Raw genomic sequence first — 23271 nt, 5'->3', positions numbered from 1 at the left:
CCGGCGCTCTTTTACAAGATTTCAGGGTGCGCCTTTTTATTTTAAAATGCGCATTTCCCCTTTTGCCTTTGCCTTGGACTTTTAAGGTTGCCCTTGCGCTTTTGGCCTTTTCTCCTTTTCTTTCTTCAGTCGGGCTATCTTTTTTCTGCCTTTGCCCTGCGTCTTTTCCACTTCTTTTTGCTTTCTTCGTGTTGGGGTTAACAACTGCATATTGTAGAATCTTTCCTGAATGCTCTTGTTCATGCACTCAGCAATACCATTCTAGGGTGGGTGTATGGGGTAGTCAACTACTAACGCTTAATACCCCTCTCATCACAAAACTTCTCGAATGCCTTAGAGACATATTTACCCCCGTTGTCAGACCTTAAGCATTTATACCCAACTAGTTCTCAACAAGAGCAAGCCAACGTTGAAAGGTAGATAAGACATCTAAATTTTGCTAAATACGATATGCCCAAACCTTATGTGAATAATTATTAACAAACATAACAAAGTACTTCATACTGTTAGATATGATCAATGCCCCACCCTCATTAGGTGCTACGAATGATCCATGGTGCTCAAACTTGTAAGGCCCCCATTATGAGGAGAAGCCAAATGTGAGCTTGGACATTGGTTGAGTCCTGACTTGTATATCAAATGAGTTCTATGTGACCGAATGGCAAAAAGGTGACCATTGTGGGTCTAATCTTTGGGTTAGACGGAGTGGTTAAGCTGGTAGCAACTCAAGGCGCATTGCATCGAGTTGCGGTGTAAGGGAGTTAAAAGGGGCCCCTATTGTGGGGTCCGTGGGTCGCGAAAGCGGCCCCTGGCTGGGGGGTCCTAGGGGGGCCAGCGGCCCCCCTGGCGAGGGTCCGAGGGCAGCGCCCTCGGCCCGATGGTAAAGGAAATATTCCCTGGAATATTCCCTGGCCGACTAGTGGAGGCTCATATGGTAGGTCGATCAGGCCGACCTAACAGCCTTCGCCGGCTATAAAAGCTAAACCCCTTCATAGCCGTCTATCACTCATCTTTCACCCAGTCAGAGTTGTTGTTCCAGCTAGCCTTAAGCTCTTCACCTATCTTCCGTCTAGATCGCCATCTAAGCTTCACACAGTGTAAGTGCACAGGTGGACAGAGCCATCTTTGTATCAGTTGTTTGGAGTTAAAGAATTTATTGATTCTTCTCTTATCTGTTGTGTACTCTCTATCTCTTTCTCAGATTCTATTCGTTGCGCCGTGTAATATTTTACATGGTATCAGAGCCCAGGGGGTTCTAGAGATCGAAGAGTGTGCAAGAGGCAAAGGCTTCAACAACAAGGAGAAACTATGTCGACTTCCGGAAGCGGTTCTGGTGCATCAGGAAGCAGTGCAGGAGGTGGTGCTGCTGTACCGGCTATTCAAACACTAAGGATTCGTCCACCAACCTTCAACGAAGGCAAGTTAGATGGTACAAACTACACCTTGTGGAAGTTCAAAATTACAACTATCCTTGATTCTTACGAGCTTCTGGAGACTGTGCTGGGGACTGACGCAGAACCACAGCCTACCCCCGACCCATCAAATCCTAGTCTGATGATTCCTTCGAATGCAGATCTTCTACGAGCTTGGAAACGAAGGAATGCAGATGCATTATGTGCCTTAGTTACAAGCTATTCTGACAGTTTTTTGACTTTGATTCAGCATACAACCAAAGCGTCAGAGGCTTGGAATGTACTAAGGAGTCAGTATGAAACACGAAACCAAACAAGGATTCAAAACTTGGAGAATCAACTAGTAGCGGAGAAGTTTGCTGAAGGAGAGACGGTTGAAGCATTCATCACTCGAATTAAGAATCTACGCGACTAGATGGCTAGCGCTGGGATACAAAAGACTAGCAAAGAGCTAGCTCGGAGGTGTCTTCAGATTTGTCCACAAAAGTTTGATGGACTAGTAACTGCCCTTAATACTCAGGTGAGACCTCAAGCTTTGACTTTTGAGGAGTTTTGTGCATTATTAATGGAGGAGTTGAGGCTGAAAGCCCGAGAAGGAAGCAACAATGGAGATGCTGCATTCTCTGCCAATGCAAAAGGCAAAGGTGGTTCCTCCACCAAAAATGATGGTGACAAAAAGAAGAAGGGTGGCAAGAAGAAGTTTCAAGGAGAGTGCTTCTACTGCAAGAAGAAAGGACATGCAATTGCTGATTGTCGTGTCAAGAAGGCAGATGAAAAGAATGGTACCCTTAAAAGTAAAGGGAAAGAGACAGCCAATACGGCTGAAGCAGAGTTGGAATTATTCATGGCGACCATTGAGGAAGTGTGCTCCTAGGTGCAAGAAGAATCTACCACTGACTCATGGGTGTTGGATAGTGGGGCCTCCCGTCACATGACCAACAAGAAAGGTCTATACAGTTCTATGCAGCCTCTACAAGAATCCATCATTGTGACGGTTGGAAATGATGCTAAATGACCTGCTGCAGGCACAGGTACTATTTCTTTTGTTGCTACAAATGGTGAAGTCAATAAGCTTTCAAATGTGTTGTATGTTCCCGAAATCAGGAGAAATCTGTTATCAGCTCCCATAACTAATCTTGGTCATGAAGTGAGGTTCAAGAAGACAGGTGCAGAAATTCTTGATAGTGCTGGCACAATTGTTGGCAAAGGAGAAAGAAGGAACAACTTGTATGAGCTAAGTGCTCTTACAGCCACCGCTGGAGTGGACACAAGTAAGCTTTGGCATGAAAGGTTTGGACACATCGGATTTGCAGTGTTGAAGGAGATGCAAAAGCAAGGTATGGTTGCTCACCTACCTACAATAACCCAATTGAAGGAACCATGTGAAGCTTGTATGATGGGCAAGCAACAGAGAAAGGCATTTCCACAAGAAAGCAAGAATAGAGCATAGGCTCCTCTAGAGTTGGTGCATACTGACTTGTGTGGTAAGATGCCTACACAGGCCTTGGGGGGATCTTCTTATTTTATGTTGATTGTCGACGACTACAGTAGGAAGATGTGGGTGTACTTCCTTTGTGATAAGGCTCAAGCTTTTGGTAAGTTTAAAGAATGGCTAAAACTTGTTGAGAATGAAACAGGGAAAAGTGTACAAGAAATTTAGAACAGATGGTGGTGGTGAGTTCAACTCAAAGGAGTTTGAAGGCTTTTGCAAGAGCAAAGGGATCAAGCGTCAATTGACGACACCTCACACACCTCAGCAGAACAGTGTTGTGGAACGCAGGAATCGCACCATTGTGGAGATGGCAAGATGCATACTAAAGGGTAAGGGATTGCCTAACCATTTTTGGACTGAAGCTGTTAATACTGCAGTCTACATTCTAAATCGGAGCTACACAAAGGCTCTCAAGGAAAAAACACCTCATGAGGCTTACACTGGTAAGAAACCATCTGTCTCACATTTCAGAATTTTTGGATGTGAATGTTATGCACATGTTCCAGATGAGAAGAGAAACAAGTTAAAACCAAAAAGCAGAAAATGTATCTTCTTGGGTTATAGTGATGAGCAGAAGGCTAACAAATTATATGACCAAGAGGCAAAGAAGATCATCGCGAGCCGTGATGTGGTGTTCAAGGAGGGGGCACATACAGTGGAGGAGGAGAAGGCAAGTTCTTCCACTTTATCATCAAGCGAAGAAGTAGTCCACTATGAACCTGTCCCGAGAGCTTTCCCTATCCTTAAGGAGGAGGAAGCATCATCTTCAGATGATGAGGAAAAAGTTCACCAACCTGACATCACCCCACCGAAAAAGCCATTTCCGCGCTCGGTGAAGCAACTCTATGACCACAATAATCCTATGCCTGCATCTATTGAGGAGAAGGCAGACGGGCCAAGGAGATCTCAGAGAATAGAGAAGCAAAGGAGGGCTTCTACTCACATAGTCAATATGGCCTTGATGGTTGAGATTATGAGAGAAGTAAAGGAGCCAACTGACTTAGAAGAAGCACTTGTAGATCCATCATGGAAGGCTGCTATGCAAGCGGAGTATGACAGCATAATGAAGAATGACACTTGGGAGCTAGTGGATCGACCAGCAAAGCGGAAGGTTATTGGCACCAAGTGGATCTGGAAGGTAAAGTACAAGGCTGATGGTACCTTAGAAAAGTACAAAGCTAGACTGGTTGCCCAAGGATTTTCACAAGTTGAAGGGTTTGATTTTCAAGAATCATTTGCCCCAAGTGCCAGAATGACCACTATTCGCACGGTACTTGCAGTGGCTACCCGCAAGAAGTGGCCAGTGTACCAAATGGATGTTAAGTCAGCGTTCTTAAATGGTGACCTCAAGGAGGAGGTGTATGTGGCTCAGCCACCAGGTTTTGAGGCCCCCCATTCTGAGAACAAAGTGTGTAAGCTGAAGAAGGCATTATATGGGCTGAAACAAGCCCCCAGAGCATGGTACCAGCGGATAGATAAGTTCTTTTTAAACCTAAACTTCAAAAGATGTGCCTCAGATGCTAACTTATATGTTTAGAGGGATGGTAAAAAGTCTGTAGTGATTGTCCTATATGTGGACGACCTTCTTATTACAGGTGATTATGAAGATATGATCAACCAAACTCGAAAGGCTTTGAGTTCTGAGTTTGAAATGACAGACTTGGGCTTGCTGCACTATTGTTTGGGGATTGAGGTCTGGCAAGAGCCAGGAAAGATCTTCATCTCTCAGAAGAAGTATGCATGGGAGATCTTGAAGGCATTTGGCATGACCGAGTGCAAGGAGATAGCTACACCTATGGAGGTGAATGCAAAGTTATCCGTCGAGGATACATCAGCACTAGCAAACATTGGAAGGTATAGGAGGTTGGTTGGCAGTCTGATCTACTTGTGTAACACCAGACCAGATATCAGTTTTGCTATTGGTGTTTTGAGTAGGTTCTCAAACAAACCTCATGAGAGTCATTGGAAGGCTGGGATGCGGGTGCTTAGATACTTGAAGGAAACTCTTGACTATGGTATCACATACAGTTTCGGAACTTCTCTTGAACTGTGACTCAGATTGGGCAGGAGACAGTGATTCCAGGAAGTCAGTTTCTGGTTATTGTTTCTCTTTGGGTTCAGGAATTTTCTCCTAGATTAGTAAGAAGCAGCCAACAGTGGCATTGTCTTCTACCGAAGCAGAGTACAAGGCAGCTTGTTTTGCTGCATGTGAAGTAGTATGGTTGAGAAGGATTCTATGGCATATGGGAGTGCAGGATGAAGAACCAACTGTGCTGAGATGTGACAATCAGAGTTGCATCGCCATTGCCAAAAATCCAGTGTTTCATGCACGCATCAAGCATATAGAGATCCAGTATCACTATGTGCGTGATTTGATAGAGGATGGGATAATGGAACTAGTCTATTGTCCAACAGAGGAGAATGGAGCAGATATCTTCACCAAAGCACTTACGAAGGATCTGCTTCAAGTTCATCTTCAGAGACTCGGCATTGGGCCGAGGAGATAGTTCACCTATGGGTGGACAGGGGGGGTGTTAGATATGATCAATGCCCCACCCTCATTAGGTGCTACCAATGATCCATGGTGCTCAAAGTTGTAAGGCCCCCATTATGAGGAGAAGCCAAATGTGAGCCCGGACATTGGTTGAGTCCTGACTTGTATATCAAATGAGGTCTATGTGACCGGATGGCAAAAAGGTGACCATTGTGGGTCTAATCTTTGGGTTAGATGGAGTGGTTAAGCTGGTAGCAACTCGAGGCGCATTGCATCGAGTTGCGGTGTAAGGGAGTTAAAAGGGGCCCCTATTGTGGGGTCCGAGGGCCGCGAAAGCGGCCCCTGGCTAGGGGGTCCTAGGGGGGCCAACGGCCCCCCTGGCGGGGGTCCGAGGGCAACGCCCCCGGCCCAATGGTAAAGGGAATATTCCCTAGCCGACAGTGGAGGCTCATATGGTAGGTCGGTCAGGCCAACCTAACAGCCTTCGCGGGCTATAAAAGCTAAACCCCTTCACAGCCGTCTATCACTCATCTTTCACCCAGTCAGAGTTGTTGTTCCAGCTAGCCTTAAGCTCTTCACCTATCTTCTGTCTAGATCGCCATCTAAGCTTCACACAGTGGAAGCGCACGGGTGGACAGAGCCATCTTTGTATCAGTTGTTTGGAGTTAAAGAATTTACTGATTCTTCTCTTATCTGTTGTGTACTCTCTATCTCTTTCTCAGATTCTGTTCACTGCGCTGTGTAATATTTTACACATACCACCCAATGACTGATAAAGCATGCGACCACATATATTAGAATGAACAAGACTTAAAGGTTCACCCATGCGCATAATGCCAAACTTCTCATGAGAACTGCATATATGCCTGCCAACAACCAACACTAAGAATAGGTAGACAAAGTATTTGTCAACTAAGAAGCATAGCAAGAGGATGCTACTAAGATGTACTCATCATTTGACTCAAGCTGCACTACATTTATATCTTCAATCTTGACACTCGATTTGCTAGGGACAATATTGTGATCATCAAACTTTTCTTACATTTTTCCATTGTCTTTCTCTTTGTGCGTATCATCACGCATCTTATGGCACTATGGTCGAACATGAGCCTTCTTCCCACAATAATGACATATCAGAGAGGATAAATGACCACATGACTTACTGTGAGACTACCCACAAGATTGAGACCTCTGTGAGTCTCTACCACAATGGTCATTACCACTCTTACGATCATGTCTATCCCTAATACTCAATGCATAAAAAGAAAGAGTTGCATCCACATTCTTTCTATTTATCTTCTCTATGAGTAAAAGAACCTCAACATCCTAGAGTTTCAAGCCATCCTTAGGCATATTGGCACACATGGCTATATGAAAAGTGTCCTATGACTCAAAAAGTGTCAGAAGTAAGAATAAGAAAGGTAGATTATCATTGAACTCAATGTTCTAGTCAATAAATTAAAAATAGAATAAAATTCATTCAAGTGCATAGACACACTAGTCTCTTTCTTCATGCAAAGGTCCATGAGCCATTTTGACCAGTACATCTGTGATGCAAGAATTTTCTTTTTATAAAGATTGAATATATTTTCCTATAACTACTAGGCATTGTTCTTAGGAACCACAATATTGAAATAAACATGTTTAGGCAATGACATTAAAAGGGTGGATTTACATAGCTCATCCAAACTTATCACAATTATCTTGGATCCACGCCTTCGAGCTTTACACTCTTGGTTTTCAATGTGGCCTAACTTACTTCTTTTGGACCAATATATGCCATACCTACGTCCTTCAATAGGTGAAATTAGTGCCATCAAGCTTTTTAATGTTGAAAATAGCACTATCCTTCGAAGAACTAGTCATAATGATAGTATACCAATGTCAAATCCAAGAGAATAGGTTGATATATATGACTACAAATCAGTCCTAAAAACTCAACCAAACCAAGGCCAAATAAGAGGAAATCCCAAAGTAGAGAGTTGTCCACCAACTACAAGCAATAGACAACCAAATTATAATGTTTGCTCTCCAAGACAATGCTGAAAACTATAATTATAACAATGTTGTCATAAATGCAATAGTATGACCAAGACCACTATGGGGAAATAATCACAAAATACCAAGATCCGACTTCATCAAGGTAACAACCAAGATACATAAAAACAACTAGTAGTTATAGGTGTACAACCAGCACTAAATTCTATCATAAACTCAAGAGTCGGCGTTCAATATATCCCATAAGCATAGATATTGTGCATGAAAAAGATCTCAAGATCAAGTGTAGAGATCCATCAAATACGCTATAGACTAAGCAAAGAGTAATGAAGCTCAATACATAACCAAGGAGCATGTATAGATATCATGCATGAAAAAGATCTCAAGATCAAGTGCAAAGATCTATCAAATACCCAACTAACTGAGTAGAGAGTAATGAAGCTCAATACAACCAAGGATCATTTATACATCATTGAATCATATTGATAGAGGTAAGTGTCGATGTCCAAAGTATGTAAGTCAAATCATCCCACTAATACATATAACTACATCTAAGAGTATTAGAGAGAGTATGTACATACGGCAGGAATCCCATTGTCTCAATAGACCAAGCTCAACTGCATAGAAAATCCAAAGCTCTCTTGCAATGTATCCAAGTAAATACAAATATCTCAAATGTGCATCCCTTGAAGCGTATCCAGAGTGTAAAAGAGCAATACAAGGCTTAGTACATCAAGTACATAACATGTGAGTGCCCATAGACATCAGCCAATACATCCAAGAATATAAAACCCTATGAGTCTTCAAACCCATAAAATGATCATTACTGAAGCAAGTAGCCAAAGCTCCAAGACATAAAATATCACTCAAATCAAAGTCCCAAAGCATTCTATAACCATATCTAAGATCAAGTATCAATGCTAGACATCAATACATACAAGTGGCATACTTGAATAGCATCAAGCCTTGATAGGCATAATCTCCTCGATTAAAACATACCAAGGCCTACAACCAGAGCCTAACCATAAGGCCTCTTTGCAAGCCTTAGTGGCTGCAATGCACTCAGCCTAAGTACTAGATAAGGATGTGCAATTATGCACCTTGGACATCCAATAAATCTGCATGTTCTACATAATTAGAGTTTGTGTAGCCCATGATTTCAATATCTTAGCCATCATTACAAATGCACATATTTGTAATGCCCTTAAGGTATCTCATGATACCCTTCATGGCATTCCAATGTCACCTGCCAAATGTTGCCATATAATGAGCCACAACTCCTATTGTGAATGCTATGTTAGGTCTAGCGGTTATCATGGCATGCATCAAGCTACCCATCGTGAATGTATATTAGAGTTCCCACACTTGAATGTCTCTCTCGACCTCTTGCTCTATCCTCCATATTTTCATCTCTCTTGCTTCCACTTGCTCATGCTTTCACTTAAGTTTCTCCATTCAAATAGTATCAGAGCCAAACATTTGAGGAGCTTCTTCATCATTACTTTAGCTTGAGACAAAAGCTTCAGCTTGAAGGCCTCATGGTAGCCATGTCTTCTTTACCCCTAGGTATACATTGACTTCTATCATATCCCAATTTGCTTCCACTTGCTTTTGCTTGTCACAGAGGTTCCCCAAGACCATTCAATCATTGTGGAGTGAGCTTTGAGCTCGACAAACTATGACTTTGACATTGCATTTAGACTTTATGAGTGTTTCCATGTGGTAAAACATGTCATATTAAGAAGGAACGTTATAAATGGAAGTGAGAGCAAAAGGACAAGAAGAAGAATGAAAAGGATACAAACAAGAAAGAGGGAAAATGCAAAGTGAGAATTGAGAAAGTGAATGTAGTAAACTACGCATGAATATAATAATGGTACTACTTACTTCCAATATTACTACAACTATATTGGTTGTGTTAGATAGGTACTTGAACCAAGATTGGATACTTGACTTTGGCACTTCTTTTCATGTAACTCCTCATAGGAAATGGTTCTGTCCATATGATAGTAGTAGGCATGGATCTATCCACCTTGAAAATGATTATGAGTGACATAATTGATGCAAGAGATGTGCAATTTTCATTTCATAATGGCTCTATCTCCAACCTTAAGAATGTATGACATGTGCTTAAGCTCACAAAGAGCTTGATTTCTACCAATTAGGTTGATGACTTGGGATATTCCACTACCTTTAGCAGTTAATCATGGAAATTTTGAAGGGCTCTTATATTGTAGATAGAGGAGCCAAATGTGAGACCTTGTATCCTCTTCATATATCCATTGTAAATTAGGTGATATGTCTAAGAAAGGAATAGAAATGCTTTCTCATTTGGGTTACTTGTTGGTTTTTTATTTTATATATGAGCATTTCATGTATGGTAAACATACTCATTCAACCCATAAAAGGCACTTAAACAAGAAAAAGAGTGAGCCATATCTCCTAATGTAGAAAACTAATACGAATGTGTATAGAGTGCAAGAAGAGAATTGTAGTACATATCACTACTTGCTTTTAGGAATTAAACTTACCCTAACTAAGTATTGTCTCCCATTGCGATATCTAAGATTCCACCAACTAAACCAACAATCCATTGTATAAATATTGCCATTTATAACCTTGCTTGAGGCCCACTAGGCCTGAATGAACCAATAGTACATAGTTGTGTCATCTTCTATTGATGCACATATCCACATACTATGAGGCATGTATTTGGAGACTTAGTTCCCCCTCTCCCTTCCTTGCATTACATTCTCTGGATCATTATTGAACACTGTGTGGGATGCCCTCTGATTGGCACCTATGTCGTCTTCCATGAACCCTTGAAAATTAGCTTTGGGGTGGCCACACTTCTCCATCACTTCTTTTGGATTTATCAAAACAAAACTTGCACATATGTATCTTCCTCCTTCATCCTCACATATTGCCATTGTCATCAACTCTTGTACATTACAAAAGATACACACAAATTGAACTTCAAGGAACACTATAATATTTACGTTCATAAGGTGTTGACAAAAAATAACTAGAGTAACTACCTTGGGTCATACACATGCTACCATGCTGGTCCAATCATTAATACAATGCACATGGTTGAAGCATATCCAACTATTGCATAGGTCCCTAATACCATTTCTTTGCATGAAATTCACCAAATCAACCCTTGACATGAGCCCTCTTGTTGACATTTTGAAGATGAAGCACCTGCTATCATCATCAATAGCTTGACTAGAAAATAAACTACCATAGAAAAATTTGTGGGCACAATGTTGCTTTAACTTCAAAAGACAAGGTTCCACCTTGTGGTCACTCTCTACAAGTGTTGCACGAACCATATATTTGAACCTACATGCATGGAATAGTCAATTTTAACTTTTGGGTTATTTTTTAGATACTCTATCATATGTTATCTAGCTTGATTGGAAGCATACATCACCTATTCTTTTGGAGAAGTGGTTGGAGTTCCTCAAGCATTGTTGAGAGTTCACTATTATCAGTCATCGTACCTTGCTCATGAACCAAGACATTTGTAAGAGCCGAGGGCCAACCACACTGAAGTCTCTCACCATTTCCTTGCTCATGGGAACACCTTTCACTGAGTCTTCTAGCAATAGTCATTTGTGAGTGCCGATGGCCCAACTGCACTAAAGTCTCTCACCATTTCTTCTATGGTTCTTCAAAGCTCTTTCACATTGGTCCTACAAGTATCTATGTGTACCTCATGTTTATGCATTCCTTGATGGACAAACAATATTGTCATTGTGCTCATTGACATCACATAATATGCTATGTACTCATACTTGGAGAGAAAAATGAGGGACTGCTTGCAATAGAAGCATCCAAGGCTTCTTAGACCATCAAATGACGTTCCAATAGCTCTTATGTTGGTATTAAGTTTCCCGACATGGCAGAAAGTGGGTGCTAATTCAAAGTTCATAGTAATAGTAGGGTACAAAATGTTGGAGGCTACCCCAGCATTCTTTTTAAAAACCTTCCAAATGAAGAGTGTTGCACCTATGCATGCCACTGGCTTTGGTAATCCAAAGACCAAGTTACTAGAGCAATGTCTATTTGGGCACTCAAGCTCTCCAATGCACTTGCTTTAATGAATTGTGCCAAGGAATGATATTGATGTTGATGTGGGCTTTATCCAACATTGGCCATCGTATGCTATTGATGTATATTGTCTAGCACTAGTGGAAGCTCACATGCAACATCGCCATTATATGAAATTGGGATTTCCTCCATCCTCTCTAAAACACTTGTATTTTGACACAAATGATATAAGACTCAATGTCGCCCTCCTAAAGACATTATGTACTCAAAAACACTTGTGATTTGAGTGCTTGCCTATATCCCCTCTTTTTCCACATCAAGTATGAGTGCATTGATCTTATTTATAGCCATTTCAAGGGTTGGTGAGCTTTCCACATTGATCATTACTTGTCCCACATTGAATGGACTTCTAGTGAGGCCAACAGCAGAGGTGATGGTCTCAATGTAGCGCCATTTTCTTGTTCAACAAGATAGTTTTATGAAACCAACATATTTAGAACATATAATTGGCCAGCCTCTTGGTTAATCCTACAATAGATTGGTGTAATTTGTGTTTGGCCATTCACATGGGTGAATGCAAGAATAGTGCACCCTCTCCAATGCAAATCTCCTTCTCCCTTAGCAACAAGAACTAGTTGTTTGCATACCACACTATTAGTTTAGTGATGAGAGAGGTTACACATATATAGACTTCATTGCTAGTTTTTTATGTGGCACATGATTATGGATCCATTTCAAATTCAATATTCACACATACAAAGAGGTGGAGAGAGAAAGAGAGAGAGAGAGAGAGAGAGAGAGAGAGAGAGAATTTGTATGGCTATGCATACAAGAGATAGAGAGGTAAATAGAGAGAGAGAGAGAGAGAGAGAGATCTGCACACATATCTAAGAATACTTGACCTATGGGGGTGAGGGTCTCTTATGTCCAAATATTGCATCCACAATAATGTGGGGGGTCATAGGAGGGGATAGCCTTACGTAACCTCTTTGAGTTAGTAGAGCATTAAATGCTGTTAGAGATGAGAGAGAGAGAGAGAGAGAGAGAGAGAGAGAGAGATGAGCAACCAAAAGAGGGAGAGAGAAAGGGAAAGGGAGATAATACCAATAACTAATTACTAATAGATAATACTAAAGCTAAACACCAAATATAGTATTGAACTCTACCAATACTAAATGTTAATTAATAGTAGATATACTAAAACTTATTGTTATCAACTAATTAATAGTCAATAGTAGATCTAAATAGTAATTAGTAACTACTACAAATTAATTATTTCTAATTAATAATATTAATTAATTAATTATTAATACATAATAATTAAGCTAATTAATTATTAACTAATTACCAACTATTAAGAACTAATTAATATTTATTAACATTTAAATCAGTTACTAGTTATTATTTGTTAACTAATTAACTTTATTAGTAACTAATTACTAATTATAAAATCATTAAATTAATTTTTAACTAATTATTTAGTATTAAATTAATTACTATTTAACTTAAGTCCTAGCTAATGACCAATTATTAAATTCTAATTATCAAGAAAAAAAATAATTATAAAGAGAAAAAACAAAATGTTTGTCAACTTAAGTAAAAGAAGAAGAAGACGAGAGAGAGAGAGAGAGAGAGAGAGAGAGAGAGAGAGAGAGAGAGAGAGAGAGAGAGAGAGAGAGAGAGAGAGAGAGAGAGAGAGAGAGAGAGAGAACACCTTCTAATTGATATTTTTGAATGCCGGCACCTCTACCTAGCACTAAAAATTTTCACTTGTAAGGTTATTTTCCTTTTTGGAAACATTATAAGTTAGTGTTAGTGCTACTTTAAAGTTAATTGTTAGTGATAGTGTTACTTTAAAGTTTAGAATTAATCATTAATGTTAGTTAAAATTTGGTACTTAGTTACTTAGATACTTAATTGATCAATTAGTCAGTTGTTGCCAATTGATTAATTAGTCAAGTAATAATTAATTTCTTAGTTAACTAGTTAATTTGTAGTTAATTATTACTAAATAATTATTCATAATTAGTTATCAATAATAAGATGGGGAGAGAGAGAGAGAGAGAGAGAGATGATGATGATGATGATGATAATGATAATGGAGGGGAGTTTTGAAAAATTTTCTCACTAGGAAGGGGTTGCCATCCAATGTTTTTTTCCCATTGCAAGGTCTCCTACTTGGCATGGGGGTTGTAGACTCGAGGTATTCTAAATGAGGAGAGAATATATACCTTGCCATCGTCAAGACTGAATGAAGTTGACCATATTAGATTATTAAAGGCAATGGAGAGTTTTGTTAAGAAAATTCAAGCATGGATGGGCATGCTTGAACATAGGTTTCTTTCTTAAACTTATATTTGATGCATTGGAGTAAAATCCAAACATACGAGCATTAAACGAAAAAAATGTGATTAAGTAGTGAAAATGCACCATTTAAAAATCAAATCAGGTAGGAGACATTCTAGGCCATGGTGCATGATGGTGAAAAGAGATTATTGCCGCTTTCTCTCTCATATTTCTCCTCTTTCTCTCTCCTCTCTGCAGTTTATCCCTTCTCTCCTTCTCTCTCCTAGGTCTCCTTCATTATAGTTGGTATCAAACCTTAGGTATTTGGTCCCTTCTTCTTTCTCTTTTCTCACACCAAGTTCTATTTTTCAAAAAAAAAACTAGTCAGACATGTACAGCATGGACAGGAGCTGTAAGGAGCTTTAATGGAGTACCAGAGGGTGCTGCCAGCTGTTATTGGAGATCTCACAAGAGCCATGGCCAAGTTGGAGGTACTCAAGTCAAATTTAGCAACTCGTTTTCAACTTTGAAGTAAAGTTCTAGAGGTTCTTGGGTGAAGAAGACTCACATGACTTGGAGAGAGTCTTGACTACAATTACTTTTCAAAGGAGAGCTTTCTTCTTCATTCATGAGGAGCTCCCATGGATTCTCAATCCAACGAATGAAGGGAGAAGTCTTCTTTGTTTCTGTATTACCCATAATAGGAGTAAAGGCACAAACTACCTTCTCACTTGATGATCCTTGTTTTGGAAACCTTTTGCTCTTCACTCCTTTTCATCGATGCACTCATCTGTGAAATTTACACACGAGTAGGTGTGGTGCATGCTCTTGCTGCCCCAATTCAAATTTCTCTCCACCCTTTTACTTGGAATGAATACATATTCATCAAAACACCCCCTGAGAGAGTGGCATATGCAAGGATCTTGATGTCCCTTTCTTTGCAGTATGCAAGCATCTAAGTAAGGGGCCTCCTGTCAAGCAACGAGAACTAGACTTGGTTGCAGAACACTAGGACTCCAGCATCAATGATCTTTGCAAGTGCCTCAGTGCTCATGTTGGTCACACCCACACTGGCAATGAGACCTTTTTCTCTCAACTCAGCCAAGGAAAAGGCAACATCAAGCATGCCCTTCAGCCCGTGTGAGTGTCACTGCTTCCCCTCTCTACATCTGGTTTATTACATGGTGTCCATGGGGTTGAGCATCCTCTTGGAACGAACCTCGTTGTTGCTAGAGTTTGGCTTCTGGTCGGCCCAGCCATCCTGGTTGGTTGAAGGGAGTTCTGCGATAGCATCTGAGGCAGTTCCATCGAGATCGAGGAGGTGAGTGATAGCGATGACTTTGTGGAGGAGGTGGTGAGTGTCAAGAAGCAGAAGAAGGATTTTGGACTTCATGGTTTAACATATCTGACTCACTTCAGAACTGTCCTTGTGAACCACATAACTTGGCCTTATTTAAGCCGGAGCAAGAATCCTCTTCATGCCCTTCATAATCACCCTCATTAGCAACTTGCATTTCCTCAAACTGCCATGTCTTGACAAATTCATAAGATTTTCTTGCCAGAGGGAGAGCTCTTGGAACAACCAATTGGCATGCAGAAAGTACTGCACAAGGGGTACTTGGATTTGAGAAATCCATCTGTTTGTCAATCAGTAAAGAGCTTTGATTGGTTGGCTCAATTGCAATCTAGGAGGTCTGCAAATTCAAGGGCAAGTTGTCCTATGCTTTTACAGATTCATGTAATGAAGTGCTCATGTTGAAGAGTGCCAGTATGGGCCATGCCAGATGTGTGCTAGTTAAAGGCAATTGTCATTCAGCTTTTGACATTGATGAATTTTTGCCCGCGGTTGTCTTGGAGTTGGCATGGTTTCTCAACGAATGAAATGACATAACTTGTTCATTCTTGGCTCGTGTGGGAATCGGTTTATCAATAATGCCAGAAAAACCAGTAATATAGAAGTCTTATTGTAATTTGACAGCATTAGGTGTGGAACGACTACCATGCCACCAAGCTTGGCTGTAAAAGGCATCCCTTTGGGAGCTATTGACCAAGTCATGTACATGTGAAGGATGCAACCTGGGTACCATTGATCCATCAAAAAGGTTTTGAGCAGCACGCTCCATGCACAATTCCCCTTGAAAGTTTCCAAAAGGTTGAAATTTTTGTGAAGTAAAATCCTTCGACCAAAGAGGAAACTTCATTCCTATGAATGCCATGTTGCTATGATTAACATTGCCCTTTGGTAAAGAAAAGGTTGATCTAATGCCTCCATTTCCATGGCTAGAAAGAAAGTTTGGCAGGGCGACATGCTTAGGAGCCAGATGAGCTGCACTGGCATCATGAAATGCAGAGGTAGGTGCATTTGATTTTGGATCACCTGCATTTGCAGAGTTGTAGTTTTGTGACAAGGGGTCGGGTGGATTGCACCTAGTATGGCAGGTCATAAGTGTAAAGCCAAGGCCTAGGAGGACTTCCAATGCGAGATTAGATATTCCCGTGCATTTATGAATGATCCTAGCTCTGCCCAAGAGGATCGTGAATACATGCTTGAAGAAGGGGCCCCTGAGACGGACCGTTTTGCTATGCTTAACAACACACTATGCCAACATGAGACCCATCATCCTAAGTGGCATCGAGAGCTAGAAAACCACCATAGGGAGATGGAAGACCGCCAAGATCAACATCATAGCGAGATGATGGCTAAGATGGACTTGCTCATGGAGCACATGGGCACCCTCATCTCCACCCTTCTCAGCTCAGCCCAAGGAGCATAGTCCTCCCTGTGAGATCAACCGCCGTCTCCCCTTGGAGACGAGGCATGGCCAGTAAGGTTTTGGTAGCACCCATGGTTTTTTCCATAGCACCTATGAGCTGGGCGAGCCCTCTATGCGACATGATGAGCCCATCCTCCCCTCACCCGTGACGAACCCTTCTAGGCCCCCATCCTTGAGACAGCACCTCCCCCATAGTGGAAGCTATATGCAAGGGCAAAATGCAAATTTTGGGCAACAAGGCCCTAATGCAGGTGCACATGGGCAGCATGCACGTGGCAGTTTTGGGTAGCAAGGCCCCAATGTTTAGTTTGATTTGCATGTATTGCATGGGCAGCATGGAAATTTTGGGTAGCAAGGCCCTAATGCAGGTGCACATGGGCAGCATGCACATGGCAGTTTTGGGTAGCAAGGCCCCAATGTTCAATTTGGTTCGCATGTATTGCATGGGCAACAAGGCCCTAATGCAGGTGTACATGGGCAGCAAGGCCCTAATAATCAGTTTGGCCCACATGTAATGCATGGGTAGCATGTAGCACACAGCATGCATGGGCAATAGGGCCCAAATGAATTACGTGACAAGATTTTCTTTACTAAATTTAATGAGCAATCCTCATCCCTGGCTGAGGTAGAGGAATGGACCTCTAAACTCAAAACCTACTTCCTCATTTACCCCCGTACCGATGAAGCCAAAATTGTCTTCACCTCCCTTCACTTAGAGGGCTTTGCCCACACATGGTGGAGGTACATTCAAAAGGAAAACCAACAGTTTCGTGATTGGGAAGATTTCAAGATGCACATGGTTCAAGTTTTTGTCTCCCGAGTAGAGAAGGAACGTTTGGCAAGGCAATGGTATCATTTTGACCAGCGTAATCTCACCATGCACGAGTATAATAACCAGTTTATGAACCTATCCATGTATGTGGAAGCTATCAATGATGAGGCCAAACTGCATAAATACATTTATGGGCTAGATTTGAATCTCTCAGCTAATGTAATGTCTCAAAAGCCAGCCACCTTGTTTGACGCCATAGAGTTGGCTGAATGGTATGGCAGGAAATACCGCCGCAATGAGGGCATGTAGCCCATTTCAGGACAACAAAGGTACCCCACTAGGCAATCCCCATATGCTAGAAATTATTGCATCAACATTGCATTGAATGGTAGCCCAAGATATCGACTTATCCCACTTTTAATGCTAAGAGAAAACATGGCAGTTTTGGGACAGCACCTCCGCCCAAAGGTGACACAAAGTATGCTAAAAGTAGGACTCGGAATGCCTTAGGTTCGAAAGGCCAAAGATTCATTTCCTCAGATGTTGTCAAGGACCGAAAGGAGAAGGGTTTATGCTTTAAGTGTAGGAATAAATACACACCGGATTATGCGTCCCAATGCCCATTTAAGAATGCCATTGTTAGGTTTAATAGCATGTATGTGTTGGAAGATTGTGATAGAGTGGATGAGGACCCACATACACACCACTGATGATGACACATGCTGAAAATGTAGAATTTAAAGAGGATCTTGACCCCGATCAGTTTTATGATTCTCCGGATGGGTTCCCTTTTGACCCCAGTAGTAGTACGGTGATCGATGCTTGTATGGATGGCCCTTATGCTCTTGATGCTTATCATGTAGGTTATCCATTTGATCCCGAGGAAGGAATGGGTTCAGAAAAGCCCTACCTCGATCAACATTTCACTAGTGCAGCCCTCCCCTACTTCAAGGGTGCAATTTTGGCTAAGGATTAGCTAACTTTGCCTTAATCTACACTACAGACAACTTGCAGACATCACACTATTCTCAAATTTTTTTAACCTTGCATTAATGGCAATCAAGTGTCACCTATATGGGCTGAAAGTACGCTTCATGAGCTTCATTTTGACATGTCTCATGCCTCAATCGGGGCTACCCATAGGAAGTTATGATCACTTTTCTCCAGTAGGCTTGTTCTGGATAGCATGTTGACCACTGTTTGTCAACCTCTAATTGTCACAAATTGGTGGCCAAACTCATATGCTATCAACATACACATGTTGTATGCATCATACACACATTTGTAGGCCCCAATTCCACATGAGTTTGTACTTCCATATACCAATAATCTCCTTTGTAATGCTGAACAGAGTAGTACTCTACGACCCCCTTCCCTTCTTGTGAGCCACATCAATAAGTCCTCTTTTTGTTTTTGAGGGCAAAAACCTTCGGGGTCAGGATGGAATGTAAGAGAGTGGGGATAGACAGGTAGGACATGGGTTAGCATGGGAATACCCAATTATTCTAATGGGGTATATAATGTGTTGAGAGACCCAATTAGGGATCAGTTTATCAATAATCAATTCTATTTCCCCTTCCTTCTAGCTTTCATGGCTTCCCTTCTCTTTCTCTCTCTTTTCTTGTCTTTCTCTCTTTTCTAGTCTTTCTCTCTCTTCTTCTCTCGTCTTCTTCCTCTTTCTCTCTCCTCTCTGTAGTCTCTCCCTTCTCTTCTTCTCTTTCCTAGGTCTCCTTCATTACACCTGTCAAGTTGGGAGGACTACTACAATACTCAAGTTGATAGCGATTTGTTCTTCTAGTTGATATAGGAGATAAAGCAAAAGCACAAAGATAATATTTTTTAGACTACTTTCATGATTTTAAACTAGATGAGGACATTGAGTCTCAAAATTTGTGCAAGTTAGCAGCATGGACACTTCTCTATTGGTACAACATGACATCCTTTTTTGAAAGCACATTTGAAATGCTCTCTTGTTTTTGTACTTTATGTACATAATAGAACCATGTATGGTAGATTCATGTATAAGTTGTTAGAGAAGGGATTGCTACAACCCACTTTGCTAGGGGAATGTGAGGACTAGGAGAATTTGAGGAGAAGCAATGCATGCAAAAGGATTACCGAATTGAGCAACAATGGAACAAGAGGTGTACAAGAGATGATCTATCTTCATTGACCACTTTGAAGGTGAATTCTCTTCCAATGAGAATGCACTATATTTGAAATACTTGAAGGGAAGACAATGCATGAGACACAAGTATCCAAAGCCCTAGTAAGTATTTTTACATGTATTCTTTAGAAGATTCCGTACTTATATGTTCCCTTCTAATGAGAGTACGACTAATCCTAGAAGTAAAGTGAGACCAAGTGTAGGATTGTTGGAAAAGGGAAATAAAAAAGCAAGAGAACACCTAGTATTTGACCAAGAAAGGGTGTGGCAATCATCACTCATCACAAGTTGATCTAGTTTCTCTAATCCCTAAAGGTTTGATATATTATAAGTTGGTAGTTGTCAATTCTTCTCTAATGTAATGGAAATGTTTCCAACCATGACCTATGAATATAATTATGTAGGGCCTACAAAGCCAAAACCCAAAGATATAGATGTGCCAAAAACTACATGAAAGAGTAGGTGGGGAGGGAAATCGGCCACTAAGACTACCAAAGACCAAATCATAATTCCACCAACACAAGAAATAAGGTAGGAGAGTAGCAAATGTATGCAAGCTGTGCAATGAAAAAAATGCAATCTTTCACATACTCATCCTTGCATCTCTGAGATCCAAATGTTCTATATTAATATTTGATTTGGATTTTTTTTTATTAACAATGGAAACACCAAGTGAAGAAGTATAAATCCTTGGCACTCTCCTAACTTTTGCAATGGAGACATTTATGTACCATACCACTATGTCAAGGAAATGAAGAAGTATGTATCCTTGGCACTCTCTTGACTTTTGCAATGGAGACATTTATGTACCATACCACTATGTCAAGGGACACAACAATGGTGGGAAGCACAAAAGGGATTGTCGAGAACACAAGATTACAATCCATTCAAATGCAAAATATAAACCATATAGTTGATAAGGTTCAATATGTAAGTTTTTTAATCTATTTTTTATTGGAGATAAAGGCACTTGTGCCTAGTTGCTCGTGTATTAGTTACACTAACATAGCCCGCACACCTATACACTATAGGTGGTAGGTGCCTATCATTATTACTTCATTCTTTATTCTTTTAGTGGCATTTGAATAAGGGAAGGCCAGTCACACATTGTGACTATTGGAGTTCCCACATCCGATGTTCCTCTCTCTCTTGCTCTTGCTCCTTCCACTATAGATCTTGCTTCCACTCAGTGTTCACTCCCTTCAATTGGTGTCAAAACGATCTTCACTGAGATCTTGGACTAACCCGCACACCTATGCACTATAGGTGACAGGTGCCTATCATTATTACTTCATTCTTTATTCTTTTAGTGACATTTGAATAAGGGAAGGCCAGTCACACATTGTGACTATTGGAGTTCCCACATCCGATGTTCCTCTCTCTCTTGCTCTTGCTCCTTCCACTATAGATCTTGCTTTCGCTCAATTGCTTCCACTCATTGTTCACTCCCTTCAATTGGTGTTAAAACAATCTTCACTAAGATCTTGGACCCAAACAAGCATTGCTTCAACTTCTATTCAAATATCTACAATAGGGTTTCTCCATTGGCAGCCATAGCTTCAACCTTCAATGTTTATATTGATCTTTCATTGCTCCAGGACTCTTCTAGACCTATTGAGGCTTCAAGTGTGGGTTCTTTGGCCACTCATTTTTTTCACATCATTGAAGGCAGCAAGTAAGAATGTTTTTCTAGCTATTGACCTATGAGCTTCCAGCACTTATGCCTCTTTAGCCCTACCTCCATTGGATTTCAGCTTGAAGGATCTTATCCCAAGCCTTCTTGAGAAAGCATTCATCATTGTCAAAGTGAGTATTTGGCTCAACTGGTTCAACACCCCCTCAACCCAAGTTTGCATTTGCTTACCCCTGATGTTGTCCTAATGTCCCTAATTACCATTTGTAGCTCCTTCTCATCATTTGCAGCTTATGAATGCTTCTAATACTTGGTTAGTGCTCTTGGAAATTGGGTCATGAGCTTTCGGCATTGTATACATTGCCTTTGAGCTCCTAAGCTTTAGTTCATTGGTGCATACAATAATCATTTACTGTAATCTATTTGAGACAGTGCACTTATCAATGTTTTGGAGCTTGTATTGATGCGTATTGATGCTCATTTGATGCTGGCACATTGGTAGATGTTCAATTATTGCTTGGAGATGCTTTGTGGGTCACATTGAGCTCATTTGGATCAGTTTGCACAAGTTGCTTCAATGATTGAGTAATAGGGTAGCACAGTCTTCTATCAATGATCTTATATGCCTATTGCCATTGGATGCTTCCTGAGCACTTTTGATGCTACACTAGTGTATATTATTGATATTACATGCTTGATTGTGCTCATAACATGCTATTGAGATGAGATTGGATCTTGGTTTTATTGACATTGGTTGTCATTCACTATTATGGATGCTACTCGAATGTCATAGTAAGAGCTTTGTAGACTACTTGGGACCCATGCTTCCAAATGTCTGCCATATGGATCTTGGATGCCTAGATGCCATACACATGATATTTTGGAGTGCGTGCAAGAAGTAAGATTTTTGAGTGAGATTTTCTAGGCAACCTCCATTTAAATTCCACATAGTCCACTTATTCCTCCTCTTCTCTTGGGCATATATCAAGTGCCATTATTTCCCCCCCACTACCACCACCATCTCCACCACCACCACCACCACCATCACGACCACCATCGCCACCTCCACCACCATTGTCACTACCACCTCCACTGCCACCACCTCTAATGCTTTCACCACCAATGCCCCCACCCATGTTCCCCCCCCACATGTTAAGTACCTCAAGTACATCTCTCTCTCTCTCTCTCTCTCTCTCTCTCTCTATATATATATATATATATATATATATATATATATATATATATATATATATATATATATATATATATATATATATATATATATAGTAACTTTTCTCTTTCTCCTCCTCTTAATTTTTGCAAGGTTCATACATTTTTTTTTCACAACCCTCTTAAATCGCAAGGATCAAGGATTTGGATGAGATCCATTGTCTTAGACACTCTTAGTAGTTAAAATCAGGATGAAAAGAATATCACATTGTTACTCCCACATGCATATATACATTCACATGCCTCTCTCTCTCTCTTATGTGTATGATTTGCTATTACTTTGCACAATACAACACATTCTTATTGTTACTTTAGTGTCCACCCAGCCCTGGCATTCTCTTGGTAGAGTTTGTATAGCCCCCTCTCCATTTACCTATACATGAACTTGTTAGGCAAAGTGATCGTTACATTTCTAGAATGGATTGTCAAGATAGCATTGCAAACATGCTCTAAGAGAAGGATATTTGTGAGTTACCTATACAAAAGCCTCCATGCTACCAATTTTGATGACTTCTATGACTCTATATCTTCGTCTACCTTGAAATCATGGAAAATGATACAAAACATTTGCTCTTTATGTTTTCTCTTTATCTCCTATGTGTATTGAAAGAACAAATCGTATTCCACTCGAGTGTTATAATAGTCCTCCCAACTCAAGAGCAGTCTCCTTCCATCGTCTTGCAACATGGCCCAAAATGTCTCTTGTCTCACCCAACTTCAAAATGGTGCATTTTAATATGCTTAAATCAAAGTTATGTCATTTAATACTAATTATTTGGACTTACAATGCAGATAATATAAGCAAATGAGAATAACCTACATTCAAAGATGCCCATCAATGTTCAAATTTTCCTATTAGAGCTCTCTATAGCCTTCAATATCCTCACACGATTTTCCTTATTTAGCTTTGAGGATGCTAATGGGTATATCTCTCCTCGTTCAACATGCCTCCAATCT

The sequence above is a fragment of the Lygodium microphyllum genome, chromosome 23, assembly GCF_053477565.2.
Source record: "Lygodium microphyllum isolate KBCC chromosome 23, Lygodium_microphyllum_v1.1.10, whole genome shotgun sequence".
Taxonomy (NCBI): domain Eukaryota; kingdom Viridiplantae; phylum Streptophyta; class Polypodiopsida; order Schizaeales; family Lygodiaceae; genus Lygodium; species Lygodium microphyllum.
Note: the sequence above shows the minus strand (reverse complement) of the source record.